At 43.0% G+C, this 8,529-nt stretch overlaps 1 long non-coding RNA gene across 2 annotated transcripts; it reads left to right on the forward strand.

The window, feature by feature from the left end:
* The first annotated feature begins 1,136 nt into the window (after positions 1 to 1,136).
* LOC115655422 lies at positions 1,137 to 8,529 on the forward strand. Of its 2 annotated transcripts, none has more exons than XR_004001387.1 (3): positions 1,137 to 1,250; positions 2,536 to 3,362; positions 8,262 to 8,529. It is a non-coding gene; the product is annotated as an uncharacterized LOC115655422 (long non-coding RNA). The 2 variants fall into 2 exon arrangements; XR_004001386.1 differs by lacking the exon at positions 8,262 to 8,529 and adding an exon at positions 5,025 to 5,573.

Raw genomic sequence — 8,529 nt, forward strand, 5'->3', positions numbered from 1 at the left:
ATTTTTAACTGTGTAGATGATTAACCACTGGGGTGAAAACTACCCACAGAAATGGTGGATTCTCTCTCTTGTTGTCTTCAAATGCATTTCTAGAAGATGTTTTAGTCAAACACAAGTGTGATATCCTCAGGGCCATGCAGGTAGTGTATGTATTGTATGGATGTGGCCCACATAACACACAGAACTGCATATGCAGCCCATGATGCTAAATAGGTTGAGAACCACTGAGCTATATCTTCAATGTGAGAAAAGAGAGAGACCAGTGGGAAAAGCTCTGATTTTGAATACTGTGGGGCAGCTTGTGATGGGATATGTACAAGGTCTCCTGGCCTTTTGTTTGTATACAAACACAGTTTTGTTCCAGGCTAACTGCCAGTAGTGCCTTGGTTGCTGACATCTGGAAGTAGCATGAAGGTCAGATGTAGGTATCTCTGAACCACCTCTACAGATTATTAGAGAACTGACCCAAACAAAGTTGAGATGTGGGTTCAAATTTCCCCCGAAGTTCGGACCTGTTTTGATCCATGGATTTTATGTGTGTTATCTCTAGTTATTATTGGGGTTGGGAGACCAAACATCTGAAGGAATATAAGCACTTACATAATGTAGTGATAAGACTCTCATTTAGTTCTGTGGACTTTGGATCAAGTGCCATGTGCGTCAGTAGGGATAGGTGGCTTTAACGCAGTTGTTCCAATCCTACGAGACACCATTTGAAAAATCAGATTCGCCTTTTCTTAAGAGATTTCTTTAAATAGCAAGAGCTGCAGGCTGATTAGCTCACCCAACTGCTCTCACTGCATTGCAGCACAAGGAGGGGGAAGGGAGGTATGCTGCAATGTTACAGATACTGTCCTTAGCTTAGACAAGACTCTAAATTGAGAGCTCCCTTCCTCCCAGGGGTAGCTCATCCCATCTCTGTCACTTCTTCATCCTTAGTTAAGTTAATTTGTTTGAGTTATAATGAGGGTGGTGTTTTATGATTATGTCTTTAAACTGTAGCTTTATTATATTAGACCAGAGGTGGTCAAACTACAGCAGGCCCGCAGGACTGTCCTGCCCGGCCCCCAAGCTCCTGGCCTGGGAGGCTACCCCCGGCCCCTCCCCCACTATTTACCCTTCCCCGCAGCCTCAGCTCACTCCACTGCCGGTGCAATGCTCTGGGCAGCAGGGCTGTGAGCTCCTGGGGCAGCACAGCTGCAGAGGCCGGCCTGATCTGGTGCTCTGAGCTGCGTGGTGGCGGTGGCAGGGTAAGCATGGTAAGGGGGCAAGGAGCAGGGGGGGATTGGATAGAGGGTTGGGGAGTCTGGGGTGGTGGTCAGGGGGTGGGGGTGTGGATAGGGGTCGGGGTGGTTGTGGGGGGAATAGAGGGTTGAATGGGGGAAGGGTCCTGAGGGAGGGGGCAGTCAGGCAGGTGGGGGGATTGAATGGGGCGACAGGGAGCAGTCAGGGGACAGGGAGTGGGGGTGTGTGGATGGCGCAGAGGCAGAGCCGGCTCCAGCAGTTTTGCCGCCCCAAGTGACAAACCAAAAAAAAAAAAAAAAAAAAAAAAGGTGATTGGCATTTAGGCAGCAGCTCAGACACACCCCTTCATTCTTCTGTGGCAATTCGGCGACAGGGACTGAGGGACCCACCGTAGAATTGCTGCCGAAGACCTGGACTTGTTGCCCCTTTCCATTGGCTGCCCCAAGCACTTGCTTCCTCCGCTGGTGCCTGGAGCCGTCCCTGGGCAGGAGACCCGGGGGGTCCATCAGGGAAAAGTGGGGGTTGGATGGGGCAGGAGTCAGGGGCGCAGATAGGTGGGGGACAGGCCCCGACCCCCTCCCCTAACCAGCCCTCCCTACAATTTACAAAACCCGATGTGGCCCTCAGGCTAAAAAGTTTCCCCGCCCCTGTATTAGACAGTACCTTGTCCGGAAGTGTGCTTTATAAATAAAACTATTATATTGTAGGAACGATCTATCCATCCAAGCCCAATACATATCTGTACAATCCTATTTGTACAGGACCAAAGTTTCAAAAGAGTTAAAGTGCTCAGTTTCCACAACTGGGCTCAGATTTTCTCCAAATAATTCTGCCTCCCATTTAGGCACTGAAATAAGGGCCTACCTTTTAAAAAACACTCAATATCCTTCTATTCCTGCTGTGACCCATGTAGATGGATTTATTCTAAAGAGCTCATCTCCCAGTGTGCTGATTCATTTGGGAAATCTGGCCATGATTATGGTTGCTGAGCCTGGCTCAAAATTTGGCCTACATAGCCAATCACTGCGCTCTCTAGGTCCTGCAGCTCTTGCTCACCTGAGTAGCCTCAACTCAGGCTTCAATACAAATGAGTTGTATTGCAATTAAGGCAAACCCTTCATGTCCGGTCTCCCCACCAGCTACTTAGTATTAATGGGCGTTGGAGGGAAAGTCCACCGTCCAGGAAGTTCTGCAGAGATGCTGCACCAGCTCTTGTAGCTCCCACTCCAATCCCACCTCTGCTCCAACTTCCACCACCACTCTTACTCCCACCTATTTTATTCTGTATAGGTTCTTATATGTCACTCATCACAGCCTCATGGTCTCAGACACCATCCGATGGTCCAGAGACATCTACACCGAACACATCACCAGACACAAGCAGTACCAGGAGGAGTGAGCCGGAGCGACTTCATGCATCAACTATGAGAAAGGGACTGAGAGACTTTTTTCCATTGGACCATATGAACTGGAACCATAAACTCACTGAACATTAAATCTCACCAAATGAGGGTCAATCCATCCTCATCATCGTATCCACTCATTATACTCCACACTTGAACATAGCCATCATATGAACAACATACCCTCCTAGCTCAATGTCTGTACTTTGACCCGTTAACCTTTTACCCCCAATCAGGGATATTGAGATTATGTATTCCTTACACCATCCGATTTTAAACTAGACTTCACACCTGCTGATAATCTGTACGTTATTCCCTGATAACCAGAAACTTCTATGCTTAAACTCTGTACCGTTAACTTTTTTTTAAAACATCATCTGAGTCACTTCTAGTAGTGCAATGTGACTTCATATCTGTCATGTGGGGTTTGTTCTCTAATCCTCGCCCCAGGGAAAGAAGCATGTGAAGTGGAATGTCTTGACAGTGTTTGTTTCTTTAAATCCATTGCTGTGTATTTATGTTAGAGAAATGCACTTGCAGTTGGAGCAGAAGACAGTAAAGCTTGAGATGGTCCTTAATTCCTTGGGGAATTAATTCTACAGTCTCGGTCGGACCAGCCCCCCAAGAACGTTCTGTCTCCAGAACAGAGGAGCTTTAGTCTTACTGTGGAGACATCCATCTGACCAGAAGAGTGGAGTTGTCAACAGTCTTCAGGTGCTTTTTTTAGATATTTTGGGCCCAGGCCTTCGACTGTTTCAAAGATAAAGCCTTATCCACACAGTTATACAATAGGCTGATATCCACACATACACCCCTGTCAAGGTTCCTTCCCCACTCTGAACATTAAGGTACAAATGTGGGGACCTGTATGGACACTTCTAAGCTTAATTACTAGCTTAGATCTGGTAACTCTGCCACCATCCAGAAATTTCAGTGTCTGGATCACTTCTTGTCCCCCCTAAAACCTTCCCCTCCCTGCGCAGCCTTGAGAGGCTTCACCAATTCCCTGCTGAACACAGATCCAAACCCCTTGGATCTTAAAACAAGGAAAAATCAATCAGGTTCTTAACAAGAAAGATAAAAATCATCTCTGTAAAATCAGGATGGAAAACACTTTACAGGGTAATCAAATTCGTATAGCCCAGAGGAACGCCCTCTAGCCTAGGTTCAAAGTTACAGCAAACAGAGGTAAAATCCTCTCAGCAAAAAAAGGGACATTTACAAGTTGAGAAAACAAAAATAAAACTAATTCGCCTTGCCTGGCTGTTACTTACAATTCTGAAACATTAAAATCTGGTTTAGAAAGATTTGGAGAGCCTGAATTGACATCTGGTCCCTCTTAGTCTCAAGAGCAAACAACACCCAAAACAAAAAGCACAAACAAAGACTTCCCTCCACCAAGATTTGAAAGTATCTTGTCCCCTTATTGGTCCTCTGGTCAGGTGTCAGCAGCTGCTACCAATATTTAGTGAGGGTCTTTCACAAAATTACCCCCCACTCTCATCCTTACCCTACAAGAAGCCCAATTTCTTGAGGGTGCTTGTGCTGACAGGTTGAGGGATCCTAGTCATTTATTTCTCCATTTAATGCTTTCTTAGGACCACCTACCCAAGGAAAAGGCAGCACCCACTTTGCTGAGCCCCTCCATATACTGAGCACATTAATGAACCCTGGGTTGTGTCATCCTGTGCTATCTGAAATGGGAATGAAGGTCTTGTAGGGCAGACCAGGAATCCTATTCCAGGAAATTGGTATAGGAATGCTTTTGCCTGTGGTGCATTGCAGGAATTTTTCTTTCCCCAAACTGAACTGCAGAGGCAACAGCTGTCAGGGGCTGATCCCATCAGAGGTGGGAAAATCACCCCAACTTTCCCTTCAGTTTTCAATGGAGTTTTAATAAGCAGTTCTCTTCTTCCTACAAACCACCTCCATCACAGAGCTGGTTAAGAGGTCTTACTGTGTAGTTTAGTATTTAGCAGTACCTCTAATTCCCAATTCAGTTACTGAGTCTGAAACTGAGTTGAGACAAGGACCATTTAATAGTGAGAAGTGGGGGGTAACTGACCCAACTTACAATTTAAGGTCAAAAGAACATATCATCATAATCCCTATTTTTCAGAAGTGAGTTACTACTGCTGCAGAAGAGGGAATGAGGGTTTTCTATAATACCTTTCATGCTCCGGTTGCTGCTGCAATGCAGTGAAAATGGCTGAGGCAGCCCTGAAAGGAAAATGCTTGAAAAAGTTCATTATTTTATATGCACTAGAGCTGGGAGGGGAGGGGGAACTGAATCTCTGAGGCACAAATGTTAGAGATGAGGCACCCAGAGATATGGCGTGGCATTTGTTCACGACTTTGCATTCTGTTTTCATCTAGTGCTGCTAACGATTGACATGCCCAGGTGGAGAGAAAGCTCAATGGGGGATGGGGAATCTGCAGACTGGGTTTCTGGTGCCTTCCTGATTGACAAAGAATTATTGATTCAGCAGCAGAGCTCTCTGCCAGTTCTCTCCTCCCCCTCCCCCACTGCATCCTGTTTCCTCTCAACGGCTGTTTGTCTTGCCAGGTTACTCAGTTTAATTGTGTTTATAATCAAGGCAGCTCCATCTCCCCTGCTATTAAATAATTCATGAGCATAAAAGATGAGGTCTTTCTGATCATTCTAGTGGTCTGCTTAGAACAATGTCTTTTTTTAGGGGCTATAGAATATTTCCACCAGCTTTTCAACAGAGTACAATTTTGACAGCATTATTAATTCTAATTAGTTTTTTTTTGCTTCCTACAAATCAGGTTTCAGGAAGGGTTGTTGTTTGTCTTTTTCTGATCTTCCCATCTATAACATAAAGATTGTTGTGACAAAAAGAGTGGGCTCTGAGCTCATTGTGCTGTAAATAAAGGATCCTTTGTTTGCTAAGCACAGTTTAATCTAGTCTAAGCAGTTTCTGTACCAATTTAACTATTGCAGTTAAGAGTGTGATTATGTAATTGAAAGAGTTGCTTTTGAACTATCTCACTGAGGCCATTAATGCTGTTCCTATAGTTGATTTTCTGGAGTAGGATGACACTTCATTGCTGTCCAAAGTGAGTTTGAACCTTTCAACTCTCCAGAGTTTGTTCACTTTGTTGCTTATATTATTGCACTAGCTACTAAAGTCTTTACAGCTTCCTAAATAAATCTAATTGTTCAGAGTGAAGATTCTATATTTAGATAATGAACTGTATGAAATAAATAAAATAAGGGGATTTTTCTGCTCAGAACTGGTGATATGTTGAATATCTTAATTATTTCTAATGTAAACCGTTTTGGTGCGTAGTCTTAAAAACCTAGTCATTCAGCATAAAAGTTTGACTTAAATCCATTCTTAAATGTTTTCTTCTCAAAAATGCATCAGAGAATTGTTTTAAATACAAAATCTGTGAAGCTTCCAACAAATTCATATAGTACAAACATAGTTTGTAATTCAGATAATATAGACAGTTCTCTAGTGTCCATTGAAGTAAGGTCCCCAAAATGTAGTCTGTTTTGTTTCTGAATGGGAAAAAAGGCAAAACATTAAGCTGTTCCATTGGCTGAATAAGAGAACTGAGGAAAATGAGGTCTTCTCTCATTATCTACACAATCCATACTGTCATCTTGGTCAGGTGGAGTGATTGTAATCATCTGTGCTGTAAATTCTTCATCAAAATACCTTGTGTCTGTTTCAGATTTAACTTGTGGTTTAAATGGAGATATAAGCTTTTTCTCATATACGTCTTGCCAAACATACACTAGTATAAAGGTGCCAAAGAGCCATCTTCATGGGAAACTTAGTAGTTACAGGTTTCAGAGTAGCAGCTGTGTTGGTCTGTATCTGCAAAAAGAACAGGAGTACTTGTGGCACCTGACTAACAAATTTATTTGAGCATAAGCTTTGTGGACTACATGAGCTGTAGCCCACAAAAGCTTATGCTCAAATAAATTTGTTAGTCTCTAATGTGCCACAAGTACTCCTGTTCTTTTTAGTAGTTACAGTTATACAGGCATAGTTATGTTGGTATAACCCATTGTGGAAACCAGTATTTCCTGTGTGAAAGTGGCTTTTTTTCACTTTAGCTTAAATCTTTCCCCAAGTGATGTAAGCAAAACAAAAAAAAAAGATTATCTTATACCAAAAGGAGTATCCATATGGGAGGTTATAGCGATATAACTACTTATGCTGGAAAACCTTTCCCATTTACACAAGGCCTAAATTGTCCTCAACGTGCTCGTAACACTTGTAGCTCTGTATTATAAGAACTATAATCTATTCTCATGCTTCAGAGCTTCAGCTGGTCACCTGCAGAGGCTAGGAAGGATTTCTTTTTCTCCTAATGCACACTTGTAATCTAGGTGGTTTGTTTTGTTTTCATCTCCCTTCTGAAGCATCATCAATCAGATCAGCCACAGCTAGAGACAGGTTACTAGTAAAGATGGACCAGTGCTCTCAGGTGGTACAGAAAATCTTCTGTCTTGGATGCCTGGCTATGGGTCTTGCTCACATGTTAAGTGTCTAACTGATCTCTGAATTTGGAGCTGTGAAGGAATTTTCCCCAGGTCAGACTGGCAAGGTTCCGGGGGCGGGGGGGGGGGGGGGGGGGTAGAGGGCTTCTGCAGCATGAGGTGTGGATTGTCTGCTGTGACCATCTGGGAATGCCTCATCTAATCAATTCTATGCTATCGCAGGAGCCTTGGGCATTTGTGGTGCCTTGGTTTCTCCTGTTCTCTACCTGTGGCACACACCAGTTTAGTCTCTTAAGGACTAATTCTTTAGTTTAAGTGAAGTCATTTGGCTTGGTAGGCATAAAATTGAATGGCCTGGGTTTAGGCAGGAGCTCAGACAAGATGATTTAATGGTCTCTTCTGTCTGTAAACTCTGTGAAACTAAATTTATGAGCTCACATATACCAGTATAAACACCTTTTAAACTGGTGTACTAGATCCACACTAGGGGTTTATACCGCTTAAGTATACTATACTGGTATATTTGGAACAACTTTTATGAGTAGATGATGTCTTATCTATATTCCATATAAATGTGATGTCATCTAATTATTTTACTAGTAAAAAATACTTTCACCAGACATAAAGAATCTGAGAAATTAGGCTATAAAAAGAGTTACACTATAGGAATTAATCCCACTTAATTTCAGCTTTCCCTGCATGGATAATTTGTGTGTGTCCCAAATTTAGGCTGTGGCAAACTGAGACGTATGGCCCAAAAGTTACAGCCCAGACACGCTTCCACATTAACTCAAAGCCCCAATGGTCACTCTGCCTTGCTTACTCTGTCACCCTGAAGACCACCACCCAGACCCTGTACTGCATTCTCTGTTTATTTTTTTCCTGTTACTCCTTTATGATTAGTAAATTGTGCAGGGAATCTTATAGGGTTTACAGAGAGCTGGTATATGTGAATATTTTGGAGACATCTTGCTCTAACACTGAGTAGAGAACAGGTGGGTGTATATCTAGTAACTGCACAAGTAGCTGGGATTGAGTTCATTCTGTTTCCATTTAAAAAGACCAAAACCATAATGAAGACTGTAAGCATGCAAGTTACATGGGGTTAAAGGATCATGTATTTATTAAAATAGAAACCAGTTTGGAAAAGCTGAGCAGATTAAAGCAGAGGGGAAAATGGATGACGGAGGTCTGAAATGATTTGCAACAAAATCCTGTTGAACATTGGGCAATACCAGGAGGGATGAGCTGAAGTGCAGATGAGAAGCGCAGTAAGGAAAGTAACTGAAATACTTGCTAGATGGATTGTATTTTCCAAATGGACAGCCTAACCTAATTCTCAATTACTGAGGGACAATCTTTTCTCGTTGATATTTTGCTTTCCACAACTACACCTCTGTA

The sequence above is a fragment of the Gopherus evgoodei genome, chromosome 7, assembly GCF_007399415.2.
Source record: "Gopherus evgoodei ecotype Sinaloan lineage chromosome 7, rGopEvg1_v1.p, whole genome shotgun sequence".
NCBI classification, from domain to species: domain Eukaryota; kingdom Metazoa; phylum Chordata; order Testudines; family Testudinidae; genus Gopherus; species Gopherus evgoodei.